Genomic DNA, 18,436 nt, shown 5'->3' on the forward strand with positions numbered 1-18,436 from the left:
TTGTCCTAGGGGTCATAAAAGATCTTGTTAATATCTAAATAGGTGGCATTTAGAACTGATAAAGCTGAATGCCTGGATGGACTAAGACACCAGCGGTTCTGCCATTCACAATCTCAAAAGAGTATATAAAAGTCTGGAGATTCCCTGTAAAGCACTGTTCCTTAGCTGGAGAAATGTGTCATGCATGCCAGTGGTAAGAGGGATGTGGATGTGGAAAACAGGGAAGACACTCACTATATCTGTATCTCTATAGGGAGGTAGAATCATAGAATCCTAGAGTTGGAAGAGACCAAAAGGGCCATTCAGTCCAACCCTCCTGCCATGCAGGAACTCTCAATCAAAGCATCCCCGACAGATGGCCAGCCAGCACCTCCAAAGAAGGAGACTCCACGGTCAAACAGTTTACTGTCAGGAAGTTCCTCCTAATGTTGAGGTGGAATCTCTTTTCCTGTAGCTTGCATCCATTGTTCTGGGTCCTATTCTTTGGAGCAGCAGAAAACAAGCTTGCCCCGTCTTCAATATGACACCCTCTCAAATACTTAAACGGGGCTATCATATTGCCTCTTAACCTACTATTCTCTAGGCTAAACATGCCCAGCTCCCTAAGTCGCTCCTCATAGGGCATAGTTTCCAGATCCTTCACCACTTTGGTCATTCTCCTATGGACACGCTCCAGATTGTCAACATCCTTCTTGAATTGTGGTGCCCAGAACTGGACACAGTATTCCAGATGAGTCCTGACAAAGCAGAATAGAATGGCACGATTACTTCTCTTAAGCTAGACTTTATACTTCTATTGATGATCTCAATATCCCTATAAGGCCAGAATGAGCAATTTTGGCAAGTCCGGAGGCCAATTTTCTGCCCTCTCTGGGGCCCAAGTATACTGCCATTTTTCAAAAAAGTGGTCCAGGAGTCCACTTCTGCTTTTGAAAAAAAGATGTTTTACAAGTGTTAAGCAATATTGAGGGGGATACAATCCATTTAAATGGCAAAATGACATCTGGATGCTTCCAGGTAATGTGGTTCACCCCCTCCTTTAAAAAAAAAGAAGAAGCTTAGGGAAAGGCAGAGTTGGAATTGTAAAAAAACAACCTTTGAAATGCATATCAGCCCTTAGGGATCCACTTTGCGCACCCATACTATAGGGCATTGTTAATTTTTTTTTGATGAATTTTAAAAGTACCCTTGTTTTAGGGACTGAACTTTTTTTTCTGAATAATTTTTAATCTTGTTGTGTTAATCTTGGGACTCAGGCCAAGAGTAATAATCTGGTGTCAATACTTGTTGTGTTAAAAGTTATTTTCTACCAAGCAGGACTTTTAAAAAGAATGCATGCTCTTACAAAGTCCTCGTTTTAATGATCCTACATTCTGCGCAGCTGTACCTTGGTGAGCCTTATGTTCTATCATAACTGGTATGCATGTGAGGGCAATTTGGATACTGTGTAGTCCTTGCCCCCCCCCCCACAAAGATAGAAGGCAGACCTTGAAAGATATCACACCTCTACTTCAGGGCTACACCAGCCCTTGGTGACCTCCACAACTAAGGGATGCTGGCTGGGAGCTACAATCCTATCTTGAAGATTGTGTTCATGAGACAAGTTCATAAAAACTCATGGAGGGATCTTGGGCCAATTACTTTTTCCCAGCCTGACCTACCTTTCAGGGTGGTTGAAAGGATAAAGAGAAGACCTATATATGAAGTCCTGTGCTTATTAACCAAAGTTGGGATATAAATGTAAGGAGTTCAATAAATTCTCCACTGTTTGGCTTATCCTATGCTAAGCATTCCTTTGCTACTGCAACAAAATTTTCAGGATGCTAGCAAGTACTGCCATAAAACCTTGGGAGGTTCTTGTTATCACAAAATAATGTAATTTTTTAAAAAAGGTTTCAAAAGGCCTGAAAGAGAGGGCATGTGAAATGATTGTAAACATCTCCTTTGGGCTTCGGCCTTAATGGAGGACCTGATTAAACTCTGATTAATCAGATTTGCATTTTCAGTTTGTGCTCAACGAAAGAATCAATCATGCCAATTAATCAATTAGAGTACAGGCTTCAGCAAATTGAAGCCAATGGGCCCAATCCACCGCCTGTGCAAGCACCTTTTCAAATGAATAGCCTTTGCAAATAGACACATGACTCAGACCTTGGAGCAAATTCTCATTTGAAAGTGGAATTTACAAGTGGGGAGAGCAAAAAAGCTATTTATTTTGGCTCCTGTGCTACTCCCCCTCCCGTCCTTGAATACGGCAGAAGACTTTTTTATTTCATTCTGGACAGTGTTGCTTAAAAATTGTTCTTGCTTTATGCTTTGAGTATCAAAGCAAAAGCTTGGCAAAGAACAAACAGAATTTATGAACTATAAATATAATAAAATACCTTGAGGACAACATGTTGCCAGTCTCTGCCTGCAAAGACTCTCCTAAATTGCTAGTTTTTCTTCCTTTGTTTGCAGTCAAGTCTTCTATTTAGTTGTCAGCTTCCTTAATGTTAAAATTGATCCCCCCCCCCCCCCGTGTTGTCTGGATCTTAACTGTAGTTAAGAACAGACAAAGGAGGGGAAAAGACATACTATGTCTTTGCATTGGTTAAAAAAAAAAATGATATGATAGGGAAGTGAGTTCATCCACTTGAGCTGCTAATGCTAGCACAGAAATCCCCAGCTAAGGATATGCTCAAACCATGCTGGCTCACCTGGATGAGTTAGTTCTGTTGAAATCTCATTGAAAACAATGCTTTAGTTAGCCACAACTTCCTTCCATTGATTTCAATGGGGCCTAAGGAAAGGTAACTTTCTCTAGGAGTCAAGAAAATGTACTGTATGTTAACCTTGATTTAGATTCTGAATTTTGGAAGCAATTTATTATGATAAATTTATGATCACATCTATCGTCATATATACGGAGACGAGTAATTTAGGAAGGAAAGTGCCTGCTTAGCAGTTGGCATTTGGATTAATAGGTCCTTCTATCCCTATAATTAATATGAGCCCCAAATCAAGAAATTTATGCCATTTCCTTTGATATTTTAAAATGCATTAAAGGCGGATATTGAAGATCTTCTACTCTGTCTGAATTTCTTTCTCTCTCCAACAGGATCTACATTCAAATAGGGGCATTGTTTTGGCAATATCACTGTATTAAACTCTAATCCGCTTCCAAAGGGATGTTATCTTGTCCTTTCTCTTCTTCCTTTCTTAAAAAGGAGCATAATGCAGCAAGTAAATTATTCTTAGGCATACTATATCTTAGGGGATACATTTTCTTCTATTTTTTTTTTAAAGTCAGGGCTTTGCACTGACATGGAACATTGAACTAAATTATCTTTTTAATTACAAATGGCAAAGCAAAGTAATGGAAGCATTAGCTTTGTTGGCATTCCTAAAGAAATGAAGTCAGGCAGTGGGAGCACTGGCAGGGAGCTCAACCCCACCAGCTATTCTCCCCTAGTCAGCACTGTAAGCTTTTACAATGATAAAAATTATTCCTATTTCCACTCTCTTTCTATGGGCTACCATCAAAGACAATACGAATGATCAGGGATTGAACAGAACTTTTTGGATTAATGTGCAGCAGTCTTCTTCAAGCCTATGTTCTTCAGTTCTGTTGAACTACAACTTCTATCATCAGCATGGAGGTGATGGCAGCTGTAGTCCATTATAATTGGAGAACAGCAGGCTGGGCCACAAGGGATTGTTTTAAGATGTAACCCTAACTCCCGAGAAAGTCATCTCAGAGGGTGGAGGAGATTGTGGATGACCTCTCCAGTAGAAAGAGGTCTCCTTGCTCTTGAGGTGATGGAAATCTCCTTTCTCATTGCTACTCTGCCATTGGTGTTCCAGTGACTGAAAAGTGTGTATGAGATAGAATTCAAACCAAGTACAGCTTTCGATCCAGAACTGGATTAAGACAACTCTGCCAGGTTTGAGAGGTCCATTACTAAAAATGTGCATTATTCTAAGAATCCAATGGCTCCTGGCATGTGAGATTTGCAGAAGTACTTGGCTGGCTGCTACTTGAATCAGAATTGTGGACAGGGGAGGACCCTTGATCATCTGACTCAGTGACAGGGTTGCCAAATGCCATGGCCTGGCCTTGAATCTCCAGTTTTCATGGGTCAGCTCAATATAGGAGGTGAGGGTATAAATTCTCCAGTTTTGGTGGACCCAGCTCTGGCCAAGAAGAAAGAGCTATGTTCAGTTTTCCAACTCAGCTAGTAAAGCAGCAACTTGATATAGGACCTTATCGCACTCACAATTTTAAACGTTCTGGGGACTGGAGGAGGAGGCTCGTGTGCACGTGCGTCCGGCAGAAAACGGAGTTTACCGCACACGAAGACGTTCTCCAAGAGGCCCTGTTCTGTCCCTCAGTGCGCACCCGTTCGCGTCCAGTCCTGACGGGCACCATTTTTTGCTAACGGAAGGTAATCTGTCAGGCAAAAATCATGCCCGTCAGGACTGGACGCGAACGGGTGCGCACTGGGGGACGGAACGGGGCCTCTTGGAGTACGTCATTGTGTGTGGTAAACTCCATTTTCTGCCGGATGTGCGCGCACATGAGCCTCCTCCTCCAGTCCCCAGAACGTTTAAAATTGTGAGTGTGATAAGATCCATAATTTGAAAGGAGAAATTGATCTCTTGTTGCAATTTGCATAGACTCTCTAGGGGTGTCAATGGATTTACTTAGCTCCCTCCTTCCTTCCCAGTTGTTGTGGTGCCTGGGTTCATCTTCCACTCTGCTCTGTGACTGTATTGCCTAGAACCAAGTAGGCTAGATAAATGTTCCTTATCCCCCTCTTGCTGAGCAAGTGAGCAGTTTTGGTTGGTACTTAATGCGTAACACTTAATGACATGACCAAGGGCTGTCTTTTGATCTCAGATTTTGGCTCTGAAAATGCAGGGCCTGGGATGATCCTGAAGTGACAACTCTATTCAATAAAAAAGTCTTTTGTTAGAACATGTATCTGAAGGATTTTATTTTCCTTTATGAAACTACCAAGAATCTCAGATCTTTGGGGAAGGTCTATTCAACAGTCTCATCAGATTCTTAGGTATATCTGGTGGGAACACAGGAGAAGGCTTTCTTAGGGGCTACTTGCAGGCTTTTAAATTCCTTTGTTATGGAGGTTAGGATAACTTCCTTTCTTCTTCCATTTGTTCCTTCTTTTGATGGGGTATTAGGAACTGACCACAATGTGGCTCTTAATAGTATGCTGTTCTGTTGACTTGTAGCTTTTGCATTTTAAGTGGATTTGTTTTAAATGGTTTTAATACTAAGGATAGTTCAGTTGCATTTTAACAATAAGAAATTGCTAAGAAATTGGTTAGATGCCTTCAGTTTGACTCTGACATATTGCAACCCTATTCTAGATTTTTCTAAGCAAGATTTATTCAGAGGAGGTTTGTCTTTGCCTTCCTCTAAGGCTGGGAAAGTGTGTGTCCACATAGCTGAGCAGGGATTCAAACCCTAGTCTGATGGAGTCCTAGTCCATCACTCAAAACACTGTGCCATCCTGGAATGAAACAGTGCAGCGTCTACCTTACAATATCCATGTAAAAGAGAGAGTTCTTCCCTCTAGATGTGGTTTAAGAAATACCCATCATGATTCCCGGCAATCTCTGAGTTTTGTTTGCTTCTTTATTTAAGCCTAATCATGGCCTTCAGTAGTGCACCTGACACCTCCTTGCATTTCAAAATAGAAATACATAATAACAGGCATAGGCATTCTCTCTCTCTCCCACACACACACAACCTTGACTGTAGCTGAAATAGCTTGATTGTTTTACAAAAAGCATCTCTATTCAGGAAGGTGGTCTAATGGAAAGAGTAAAGAAATAAAAACAAGCATCTGGTTTTGTAGCTTTGAACTACAACTCTATGGCTGGGAATATGGGGTATTGTAGCTGGAGAAAATTGATGGGGAAAAGTGAGTTGGTGAAAGCTGATTTATGGGAGGGGAGTGAGGGGAGAACCTTCCGTTAAGGGGAAAAATTGTAGCTGAACAAAATTTATAGGAAAAAAAAAACCTGAGGAATGATGTGCATGGTAATGCATGGAGGAGTTTGTTCACCACAAATAAACAACGATAGAGAAGAAAAAATACTTTTAAAAAAAGTGGCCCTTGGAACCATTGTTGCTGTCTGCCTTCAAGTTGTTTCTGACTTATGGTGACCCTGCCACTGTTCAGAGAGGCTTTGGCTCCTCTGAGGCTGAGAGAGTGTTACTTGCCCAAGGTTACTCAGTGCTTCCCATTGCTGAATGGGGATTTGAACCCTGGTCTTAAGAGTCTTAAGAGTCATATCCAGTGCTCAAACCGCTACACCACACTGGCTCAAATATGGCTCTCTGATTAGAGGGAGTGTAACTATGACTGTCTATCCAATGCTGGGATGAACCATAAGGCAAGTCTTCTTGAATCCTAGAATCCTAGAGTTGGATTGAAGGAGTCTGTTTAGCCATTTGGCCTGAGCAAGGATCTGAACACTGTTCTGTGGAGTCATAGTCCAATTCTCAAACCACTACAATACACCGGCTCTACTATACTTGTAAGTAATTACTCTGAAAAAGTTTTTTTTAAATGGCTCATTGCCTGGTGATAAAGGGGGTGATAAAATAATTTCCTAATGATTAACTCTAGTGAAGAAAGCAAATGTACACCACAGGACAAGCAGAAGCTCTGGCCCTTATGATGTAGTGCCCTCTCAACAGGAATTAATGAAAAATACTCTTTAATAATCCTTGAGGGGATGGTTGAATAACTGCACATTTTATGAGCCCATTAGAGTAGTTGGAGCAGCATAGTGTATTGTTCTAACTTTACAAAAACATTTTGCCAACATTGTTGCATAAGAGCTTGGGAAAGTTCCTCCCCCCCCCATTAAAACTCCCATAATCCTCCAGCTACCATGGCTGTGCTGGCTGGAAACTGAGAAAGTGTGGCTTGCTCAAGCTCATCCACTGGATTTCATGGTTGAATCATAGAATTGTAGAGTTGGAAGAGACCACAAGGTACATCCAGTCCAATCCCCTGCCATGCAGGAACTCTCAATCAAAGCATCCCCGACAGAAATCTGAACCCTGTTCTCCTGTATTATAGGCCACCACTCAAACTGCTACACCAAAATTGCTCATTTTGAGGATGGCTACTAACATTTTAAACTTTTAAAATATTGTCTCTGGTTTTAGAACTGGAATTTTAGCTTGTTTTTAATTTACATTTAGCTATATATTTGATGCTTTAAATGCTCTACATCACCTTGGGACCCTGGTGAGTTGAGAGGTGATAAACACCATACATACATATGTACTACCAGTGGTGTGGACCCATAGAATTGTGAGCAAAATTCCAGGAAAACGATGGTTCTTTCTTTTGCCAACCTACTCCTGGCTGAGAAGGTGAGGTACTCTCTGGAATGGTGTGGAATGTGGCATGGGTGGGCTGCTGAAGAAAAGAGGGAAAACAGCAGAAATGGAGAGGCGAGCAAGGAAAGGCTTCCCTGTATATGCCAAGAACCTTGGGACTCAGGCCAAGAGTAATAATCTGGTGTCAATACTACCAGCCAGTTCTCCAAATAATAATAATAAAAAAATCTTATCATTGCTAGCACAGTATGTGACAGCTGCAACCTGCTGGCATTCTTAATTGTTTGTTCCTGGCTGATCCTGCAAACTTCACTATTATCAGTAGTCAGAAAACACCTCCAGCTTGTCTTGTTGCATTCTCCAGCTGGTATTTTACAAGGCAGTCATTTCAAGAATGGCCCATTTTCGAAGGGAGTGGGGTGGGTGAATGCAGACAAGAGGTGAATTTGGATGCTAACTTTAATTCCCTGCGAATCTCATCTTCTAATTATTATTTTTAAAAAGGAGCTTATGGATATATGAAGATAAGTTTGTAGGCTATGTGAAGTTTCATGGCCATGTGGATGTGTGAAGGTAAACAGTTGAGTAAATAAAATGACATTTCAGTAATATTTCTAGTAGTTGGGACATGTCTACCCAACACATCTTGTCACCCTTTCCTATGAATAGGGGGGAAATGGAGTAAATTATTCCAAGTAATAAATAAAATGAGCTTAATTATGCAAAATAAAATGCATAGGGTTGGAATTCTCTTTGTTAGTTCCATCTAAAGTTGACCCATTGTATCAATTGTTGAATGGAGAGTCAACATGCAGGTAAATTTAATCAAGTCAATAAGTTTACTCTGGTTAGTACTAACAGTAGGTCATTATATCAAGTTGATAAGGTCATTGTAGAGTTTGCAGAGTCAGGTTTGATTATCTAGGTGAAGCATAAATCTTTTTATGTAGAATACAAATGATATTGCTTGTATCTTTTGGACCTCATTCTGGGACTTCCATCTCTTTTCTCTTGCAGACTTAAGTCTCTCCTTGACCACTCCCAGAAAAAGTCCATGGCTGAATATCTCACCACCATTACAGTTGAGTGTAGAAAATGATAAATGATCCCCAAGAGATTGCTGCCTGGCATATGCTGCAGATTTTCAGGGTGGGAGAGCCAGCACCACCTCACTGATCATTTTTCTTGTTAAACTGGTCTTACTATTAAGGAGTGTCTTTTTAACCAAAATCTACCTTCCTCTAATGTGAATTTATTAGCAGTACAGGCTTCAGACATGTCCTTCATGCCCTAAGATCACTCACTCACTCACTCACTCACTCACTCACTCACTCACCAAACAAACAATTGTGGAATACTGGCATGCAATTTATAAGACTTACATTTTCAATCTTTCTTTTTGAACCCAAACTCTTTCCTGGCATGGGCAGGGTAACTTTCTCTGGATGCATATGTTTACACTGGCACAGAAAGCTTCTATAATTACTTGGTTTCCCCCAGGAAATCCTATTTTCTTACTTATTAGGGTGATCACAGCAGCACTATGACTTCCAGAGTACCCTGGCAGATCCCAGTGCTGATATAATCATTCTACATCTGGTTGTGGGAACATAGCAAGATGCTACTCCAATCCCGTCCATACCCAAAGATGGACAGAATATTAGGGGGTGGCCTTCAGAGGCTTTATGGTAAATCTGAGGTGGTGGTGGTTCATAAAGTGGACCCTTGGTATCTGCTGGCGTTTGGTTCTAGGACCTCCCTGTGGATAGCAAAATCTGTGGATGCTCAAATTCCATTAGATCCAATTAGATACTAGTCTAGCCTAGTGTAGCTCTGAGTCATGCTGAATTGCAGTTGTCATCGGCAATGTAGACTGTTCTGTTTTGGGTTTTTTTTTTTTTGGCATTTTTGAAACATCAGGAATGAAGAAATCCTCCTCTTACTGCTTTTTAATGCTTTTATTGCCAGTTATTGTGCTTAGCGGAGCCAAAATCTGAAGGACAGCTTTTATGAATTAATATCAAAGTGTCTCCTGTAAATGGAGACAGAGATTCTTGCACAGCACAAAATAAATTTCACTTTGTGGTCATAGCATCTATTCACTTCCAGTCTTCAGCAGGGAACGTTTCAAGAGAAAGCAAAAATAGAGAAAAATGCACATAAGTTCTGATGTTACTTAAAATAAATATAGGCAAAATCCTGAACTAAGATAGCTACTTGTAGAGAATCCCCATGTATTTAAAGTTCTGCCAAGGCAGAAGTATGTTCCGTCTCCCCTTTTCACCTCTTGTAGGACTAACTTTCTCACTGCTAGATGCAGGATGACAATGGCAAGCTGTGGGACCTTTGGAGGACCTCCATGTGTTCCTAAATGATTGTGGCTATAAGGACATAGATAGGTGATTCTCTGTCACTAAATGGCTGTAGAGAGAGGTGGAACCCACAGGAGGAAGATGAGTCTTGAGGGAGGTAAGAATAGTTGAGTGAGGGATGGTAGTGAATTCTTCCCTCTACAACAGTCATAAAGAGATTATAAGCTTAATTGGATGCCAGCTATTAATGTCCTTGCCTATAAACAGGTTCCACTATGTCAAAGAAATCATTTCATTTCAGAGTTCTCATTTATTTGCTAAACAGTAAATTATGAGTGAGTGAGTGAATGAATGAATGACTGAATAAATAAACATGGAGGAAATACCATGGAAGGAACCCAATTTACTCTGTGCCAGTGAGATGCATTTTAAAAGGTTGCAATGGTTTAGCAAAATAGCAATTTCCTCCAGAATGATCTTCAAGCAAAAGCGATTTCTTTGTAGCTTGTTCAGCTGTGAAAGGAGCAGAGTTTCATCTGAATTTTATTAACAGCTTCAGCAAGACGACAATGAATTCTAAAAGAGGGAATAGCATGCAGTTAAAAAAAAAAGCATTGTGTTTTCAGATATTGTAAGTATCTGTTAATTATTCTCCACTGCTTTCTGGTCTCATTAAGTGCAAGGGAAACAAGCAAAGCAAATAAAAAGAGAAATGGAATTTGTTGGCTTCACTTAGGGCAGTGGCGCCCAAGATTTTCTAGAAAATGTTTGAATGATATTCGTACTCACTACAAAAGTAATAGCACATTTGAAGATGAAGAAGTCTAATTTCTAAATTTTGAATCATAAATTGAATGATATCCAATAATGCAGATGAATAACTTAACTGAACTTAAAAAATAAAGGTATTCCACTGAGCAATAAGATTCTAATTTAGTCAGAAAAAAAATGAATGACTTGTAACTCATCACTCAAAGACACAAGCCACTCTTTCTTGCACCCTCGGTCACCCCAGGTTGGGAACCTTTGATATAGGGCCTCAGTAATGTTTAGAAATTGTATTATAATGAACGTTGAAGATAGGCAGATCCTTTGTAACTAACAGGGCTAGTAAAATCAGTTTGTAAACCTCCTCTGAATGTTCAGTATAGAAATGGACTCCTTTTCCTCTCCTGTGAAGAAAAATATGGTCAGGAAAACTGGTTATGGAGGACACTGTTGGCCAAACAGCTATACTAGTATCAAAGTAATAGATAATATTTAAATTTGGTGTCATCTGCTGAAGATGAAAGATGGGACAGTCAGGGCAGACAAAATGAAATCCTTCTTCATAGAGAATTTGTGGGATATTTTGCTACAAGATAATGCCCAACTTGGACAGCTTTCAAAGGGCACTGGACATGAAAGATAAGGCTATCAGTGGCTACAAGTTAGGGTAGCTTAATGTCACCTTATGTATGAGAGGCAGTATGTCTCTGTGTATCAGTTGCTGCAGAACACAAGATGGAAGATGCAATTGCCTTCAGGTCCTGTTAGTTGGGTTTCCAGAGTCATCTGGCTGCCCATTGCGTGAACAGGTTGTTGGACTAGATAGACCTTTGGTTTAATCCAACATGGATTTTATGTTCATAATCATCTCTCTCCAAACCTGAGGGTAGTCTTGCAATTTAAAAAAATGTGGCAAAAAAGAAGGCAAAAAATTAAATAAATCAGTGCATAGATGGATAAGTACTCACATAATGCATTAAAATAAAATTAAATTAAAAACTCAAGCCTGTCTAAAGAAGGAGGGATGGAAAGGGAAAGAATTTAAGAGCATAAGTAAGGTTTGCTCTCCTCTCCTTTGCACAAGTGCTGGGTGAAAATGCTGTATTATTTTATTTATTTTAATTTACTACTTGATTTACATCCTGCTTTTCTTCCCAAGTGGGACCCAAAGTAATCACTCAGTGCTTCACCATGGGGAGATTAATGAGAATCTGAGCACATTCCTTTTCATACTATAATTCACAGCTTTTGACCATGCTGGTTGAGGTATTCTGGGAGCTGTAGTTCCAAAAGGTAACCTTTTCGAGCTCTGCACCATGGTGACATCTGGGAGGTTGGCTATGCCCTGGCCAACAGGGACGTGGCCTGATGTAACCTGACCTATGGTGGATGAATGAGAAGAAATTTAGCTCCTCACCAATGGCAGGTCTCCAACCTTGTTCTAGAGTTTCTGGTCCATCCTGCTACATGCTTTAGCAAAGCGGATGTTGAATGCCACACAATAGCCTTTGAATGATCTCTCCCCAAGACTGCCACTCTTTTGTGGCCACTTCCTATGTGTTTATAAGCTATTGTCCTGTAGGTGTTTTATGCATTAATTTCTGCTACAGAAGAACAAAGTCCACATTCTGTTCAAAGTTGCAGAAGCAGAGCTGTGCATTTTGTGCTACTGTGCGTGCAAGTGGCCATTGTGCATGGATGCACATTGATGTTGCCAGTCAACACAATTGTTACATAGAAAAGGCATCACTCCACTGGTGGAGAGTTACATGACACTCAATACCCTGAACGCATTGACCATGGAAGTTAAGCAGGGTCAGCCATACTTAGTACTTGGATGGAAGACTGCCAATGAATACCAGGCATCGTAGGCTATTTTTCAGACAAAGGAAGTGGCAAAACCACCTCTGAGTATTCCTTGCCCAAGAAAATCCTACCTAATTAATGGCATTGCCATAAGTCGAGAGGCAACTTGAAGGCAAATACACACATAGCTCCAGTTTAATATTTCCACTAGACCAGTGATTCCCACACTTTGGTCCTCCAGATGTTTTGGACTTCATCTTCCAGAATTCCTGAGTGTTGGCCAACTGGTTGATGCTTCGGGGAATTGAAGTCCAAAACATCAAGAGGACCAAAGTTTGGGAATCACTGCACTAGATTCTCCTGGGCTGCCAGAGCCTTGGATTGCCAGGAACCATCAAAACATGTTGTTACTTTTTGAATCTCAGACAGAGCTTTGGCAGGGTGGTGGGAAGATGACTTTTGTCCAAGAAACACTGGCATAGAGCAATGACCTTTTTTTTTGTTTCAATTTGAGATGAATTTACTTAATTTGCTCCTTTTGTTCTGGGCAGTCAGTGCACTTTACATTGTCCCCCCTCATTTCAGTTGCCTGTAGTGCATCTTACATAATTGAACTCCAAAGTCTTTTTAAACCTGATAATAAAGGAAGGCAGCCCTCCTTTGCTCACCTCCCCTGCCTTTTTAGACTATTCCCAGGGGCAGTAGTTATTCTGCACCGCTGAGTTCAGTTAATTGATGGAACAAAGAACCTCTTAGGTTTGTTTGTGATAATTTATAAGTAAATTGCATCCATTTTAAGTCCTGGTAGGAGAGGGAGGGAGCAGGATTAGCAGGAAAAAAAATATTACTTTGTAGTTTGTAAAAGACAGGTTGCCCTCAAGTACTTTGAAGAGATTTGTGTGGGAAGAGGCAGGGGGCCAGTAATCCTGGCATAACTACATGTGTTTTTTATTGTAATTTTCTTCCTTTTTGTAAGACGACTTGTGTCCCAGTCTGGGAGAAAGGCAGGATATAAATAAAGGGATGGATGAATGGATGGATGATTATATGGATGGATGGTAACTTCTCATGATGAGCTGCTTTTCCTGAATCCTTCCAGCAGATATTTGATGTAAGGCAAGGTCTTTAGCCTTAGACAAAGAACAACCCTGCCACACTGTTAAAATCTCATTCACATGTGTCACACTCACATCTACTCCAAAGTCAGTTTCATTGGACTCAATAGGGCCTACTCATAGGTAAGCTTGCATAGGACTGTAGCCTCTGTTTTCTACTGACAAAATGGGAATAATTGCAATTTCAGAGTTGTAGCTCTTTGTGGAATTAGAAAAGCAACAGATGGCAGGGGGATACTTTCACAGGAGGACAAACTGCTATTTATTGGTCAATATACTTTTATTGTTAAATGGATTTGGACTAATTAGGCTTCAGGATGAAAAAACCTTGGGTCAGCCCTAAATGGGAGGTGTTGCTAAGGGGAATGCAACGAAGACTATAAAACACTTCTCAAATTAAAGTGGCTGCATAAAGGATAGATAGGAACTACCGTTAGGTCCCAGGTTGCTGCCATCCTTCCTGCTGTTGCTGAATTAAATGTTAATGTATCAGCTCTTGGGCAGTGATTAAGGTCAACAGATTATTCTAATGTACTGTTGGCCAACTTTGTTGGCAAGTGGATTGCAAGTCAAATCCAAACACGCAGAGTGAAAGAATCAATCAGTGTGAACTACTTGGAAAAGATATTTTTGGGGGGATACAACTCTTAATACCTCAAACAAAAGGGAGTAACAAAAAAGTAGCTTTACCAAATGCTGCCACTACAGGACATAACTATGCTTTTGGGAAGAACCCGGAAAGTAACTTTTAAAATTACTTTGAATATAAATGAATATAATGATGATATGAATGACCTAACTGAGCATGAGTGCATGAGAATGGCAGAAACACATAGGAAAGCAAGCCTTATTATGAGTTGAGAATGGGACAACAATGCTTTGCAGAAAGAATCAACAAAGTCTATGGGAGCAGTGGTGGTGGCCAGACAGGGCTTTTTCAGTGTTTCCCTTCTTGTTTCTGTCTTATTTTAGATGAAATTCCTTTAGCCAAGTCTATTTCTTTGTTTCTCCCAGGCCAATCTTGCTCCTGAATCAGACATTATATATTATTCTGCACCTCTGCTCTAAACCCATGTGTCTCGCCAAAAATACTCTGCAACTGTTTCCAATTGGCAGGAGCATTTCTGATGAATCCTCTGCCATCCCAGTTTTTCAGCTTCTTTTAAAATGTCCCAGAGTTTCATTGCATGAGAAAACAAAGCTGAAATGGAGCTGGAGAGTAGCAGCTTTCTCCATGTCTTACCGCATGATGTCAAAGTGCTTCAGTTCTCTTCTTGTGACAGACAGTTGTGAAAGTGAGTTTTTTCTCTCGACCAAAATATGTGTTCAATGCAAGACTTGCCTTGATGACCATCTTCCACAGCGAGAGAACTGTAGTGCTATGATGTCAAGTGGTAAGGCATGGAGAAAGCTACTACGCTGCTCTGTTTCAGCTTTGTTTTCTCGTGTGATAAGCCTTCCAATTTCTCTCTCCTTCCACTTTTTCTCTTTGTCCTCTGTTTACTTCACTTGTGGCATACTGAGTTCAAAGAGCAGAAGCAGTTTGCACTCATCTCAGTGGGGAGAGAGGACAAGAAAGGAGCTGAATCTTACCCTTCCTTGCGGATGCAGTAAAAGCAAACTACTGAAGCCTATCCTAGGCACGATACAGAAGGAGCTCCATTTTGGAGTTCCTTCCCGTGACACTGAAAGGGCACCCCAAGTGCCCTGCAGCGTGCGGTGGTGTCATGCATGCGTCGGTCCATGTGGAGGTGACACATGCATGACGCCATTGTTGCCTGTGCTGTATGGACAGCGTGCTTCCAAAGGCGCTATTGATTCAACCTAGGGCTGGGGAGCGTGCGGATGCTGTGTCCCCAGCCCTAATTTTGGCCTGAGGATGGCGCTTCTGCGCCATCTGTATCGGGCCTTACTTTGCCCTTCTTCGTCAATAATTTTTGCTGTCTTGATCACACTCTGAGGTTGTTTGGCCACACATGCCCCTGCTTTAATCTGTGAAATGTTGAAGGGTCTTCCAAAGTTATGTCAAGGAACTCTCAGTCCTCCTGTGCCATAGGTTATCTGTGACTAATATTACCTTATCATATGGATACTCTGGTCTGGCTGCCTCCATCCTGTAATGTTGTGGGGCAATTTGTGGAATAATGGAGCCAGGAATTACAGGGTCAAAGTGCTATGATAGTTTGATGATGATGATGATTTTTATTTCAATCCCACTTTTTCCCCAGATTGGGATTCAAAGTGGTTTATGACAATTACAAAAACATCATTAAATTAAAAAAAAAGATTAGCAGGACAAGGTAATCAGACCTCCTTGTTTTCTCCAAGTTTAGTTGCAATCCTCACACTGTAGGTAGGGTAGGGTGGGGTGGGGGAACTATGTGTTGTTGGGACTATTGCTGTTGTAGTAGTGAAAAATATTTTGTGGTAGCTTGGTGTTGAATAGGCATTTCAGAGCCTTGAGCTTCACAAATAAGTGGCTCCTCGACTTTGAGATTAATTGTTTCTCCCTGGTCCTCAAATAATAACCTACTGGAAAAGCTTGAATTTGTAAGATGCATGTTATTCTCCTTTTTTTCTTTTTTAATGTAACTTCTGGATTTTCCAGTGATAGTCCAACATGGCAATTACAAACACGTATAACATAAACGCAAGTATATACTCAATCCTATCATCTTCCTAGCCACCACCTATCATCTGTCTGTCTAACGGCCCTTTCACACTGCAAAATTATAGTGCTGTGGTTCCACTTTGACTATTATGGCAAACTCCTATGGAATCATGGAGTTTGTCATTTGAGGAGAAGCATTTTGAATTCCCAGCCAGCATCCTCCCAAACGACAAATCCCAGAATTCCACAGGATGCAGCCATGGCAATTAAAGCAGAATCATAGTGCTATAATGTTGTGTCAAAAGACTCTTAATGATCAAGACCAGCTACTTGCCTTTTTAAAGATCTCCTTGGATGTGTGGATATGAGAACTGTTATAATGAGTATATACTATTCAGACTTTATCTCCACAACACTATTGGGAATGTTAAACATCCCATTTATTTTTAACTGGCGAAGATAGCGCTGCTAATGCCCAAGAGCTTTCCAGGGATCACTGCTGATCCTAGTAAGTTTTCCTAGCAGAACAAACTGCTCATGTGGTGTTTAATTAAATATGAACTTTCCTTTTGCGAAGAGCCTTTCCCTGCATACTTTGAAAGGGCCATCACGAGGAGAAACATTGAACACTTCAGAAAAGAAAGCAGTGATGTGACAAAGACAACCACCCTTTGTGCATGTGTGTTTGTGTGCATGTGTGTGGTGCTGGGGCAGGAAGGAGAAAAATAGGAATGTATGAATCCTTTATTATATAAGTTAACGGAAATGTTAGTAGCGAGCAGCCTGCTGGTTACTAAGCCACAAAGAAAGCAAAGTCCCTAATTTTAAAACCTTTCTACACCATAGCCATGCGAGGTACAAGGTAATTTAATGCTCAAAATAGCACCAAGATTACTAGTTGGCACATTTGAAGGCGAGGCGTTTCAACTGCTGGGATCTGCAGTCTTAAGAAAGCAATTTTCCCATGCTCTGGTTCTGGGTAGCTCCTTGTGTGCAGCAGCTAATGGTCCTGGGTGAAAATGAGAATGTCCTCTGTGTTGAAAATCCAGAATAATGGGATGCCTACTGAGAATAGCAGAGTGTGAAAATCTACTTTTAAGAAGAATATAATGGTTTGTTTGAGCCATCCATAGCTGAGTAGCTGTGGTAGGCTGATGCTTTAGGGCTCAGAGATGCTCAAGGCATATACATGGCATTGGCATGTCATCATTGTCATTCTCCATGAAACTAACACTTCAGCTGTGGGGGGGTGATGGAGATCCATACCTTATCAATTGCCAGAGTGAGGGAGAACTAGCATCAGGGCATTCTGCTGTAAGCCAGGCTGGTTGAGCTTAGTGATTTGAGAGCACTATCTAGCCTGGAGGACCAGCCTGCTTGAATCTTGTCTTGCAGTCCCAAGAGCCAATCCCTGCCTGCCAGGCCCTATAAAGCCTGAATTGGGAACCTGCCTCTTAGGCTGCATCTGCATTACAGAAATAATCCAGTTTGACACCACTGTAATTGCCATGGCTCAAGGCTATGGTATTCTGGAAAGTGTGGTCTGTTGTGGCACGGTTAAAGGGGTGTCAAACTGGATTATTTCTGCAGCCCAAGTCAGAGCAACTGATTATTATTTTTATTTATACAGTCTTCATATCATGAAGCATGATGGATCTGTGCCTGGCTGCATGTTTCAAGAATGTGAGAACACTAGATGAACTACTTGCTTCATACCATCCCTTTCATCCAAAATGACTGCCAGCATGACTTACCAATTGCTAATGTGACAGCTCCCAGCCCTCAGGTTTACAATCTGAAAACAAAACACCATAAACCACAAATGGTATACACAAGAAAAAGGGGATGGCAGTAGGGAGTCCTTTAAGCCCAGCTAAAGTTGGCTGCTCTTCTCTCCCTCAGAGTCCCCAGTAGTGGTAGTTGGAATGGAGGGCAGGCCTTTTACCAGCCGTTAGGACCAAGGTACGACAGAGCTATGCCTGGTTGCTCTTCTTTCCCTCAGAGGCCAGAGTAGTGGTAGTTGGAATGGAAGGAAGGCCCCTCATCACTTGCTACGGCCAAGGCATGATAGAGCTGTGCTTGGCTGTTCTTTTCTGCATCTAGACCAGTGGTTCCCAAAGGTTGGTCCTCCAGATGTTTTGGACTTCAGTTCCTAGAATTTCTCACTGCTGGCTAAGCTGGCTAGAGCTTCCGGGAGCTGAAGTCCAAAACACCTGGAGGACCAAAGTTTGGGAAGTGCTGATCTAGATAATAGCGGTTGGGATGGAAGGAATGCCTCTTGCCAGCTATTAGGGCTAAGGCATGATAGATCTGTGCTTGGCTGCATGTTTCAAGAATGTGAGGAGAATGCTAGATGAACTACTTGCTTCCACCTCCTGACTGACTGCTTGATTTTGACTTTGATCAATTCTTGACTTGGATTAAGCATCTGCTTCTGGCTCTTTGGATGCTCAGTGGC

Source organism: Sceloporus undulatus, chromosome 1, assembly GCF_019175285.1.
Source record: "Sceloporus undulatus isolate JIND9_A2432 ecotype Alabama chromosome 1, SceUnd_v1.1, whole genome shotgun sequence".
Classification (NCBI taxonomy): domain Eukaryota; kingdom Metazoa; phylum Chordata; class Lepidosauria; order Squamata; family Phrynosomatidae; genus Sceloporus; species Sceloporus undulatus.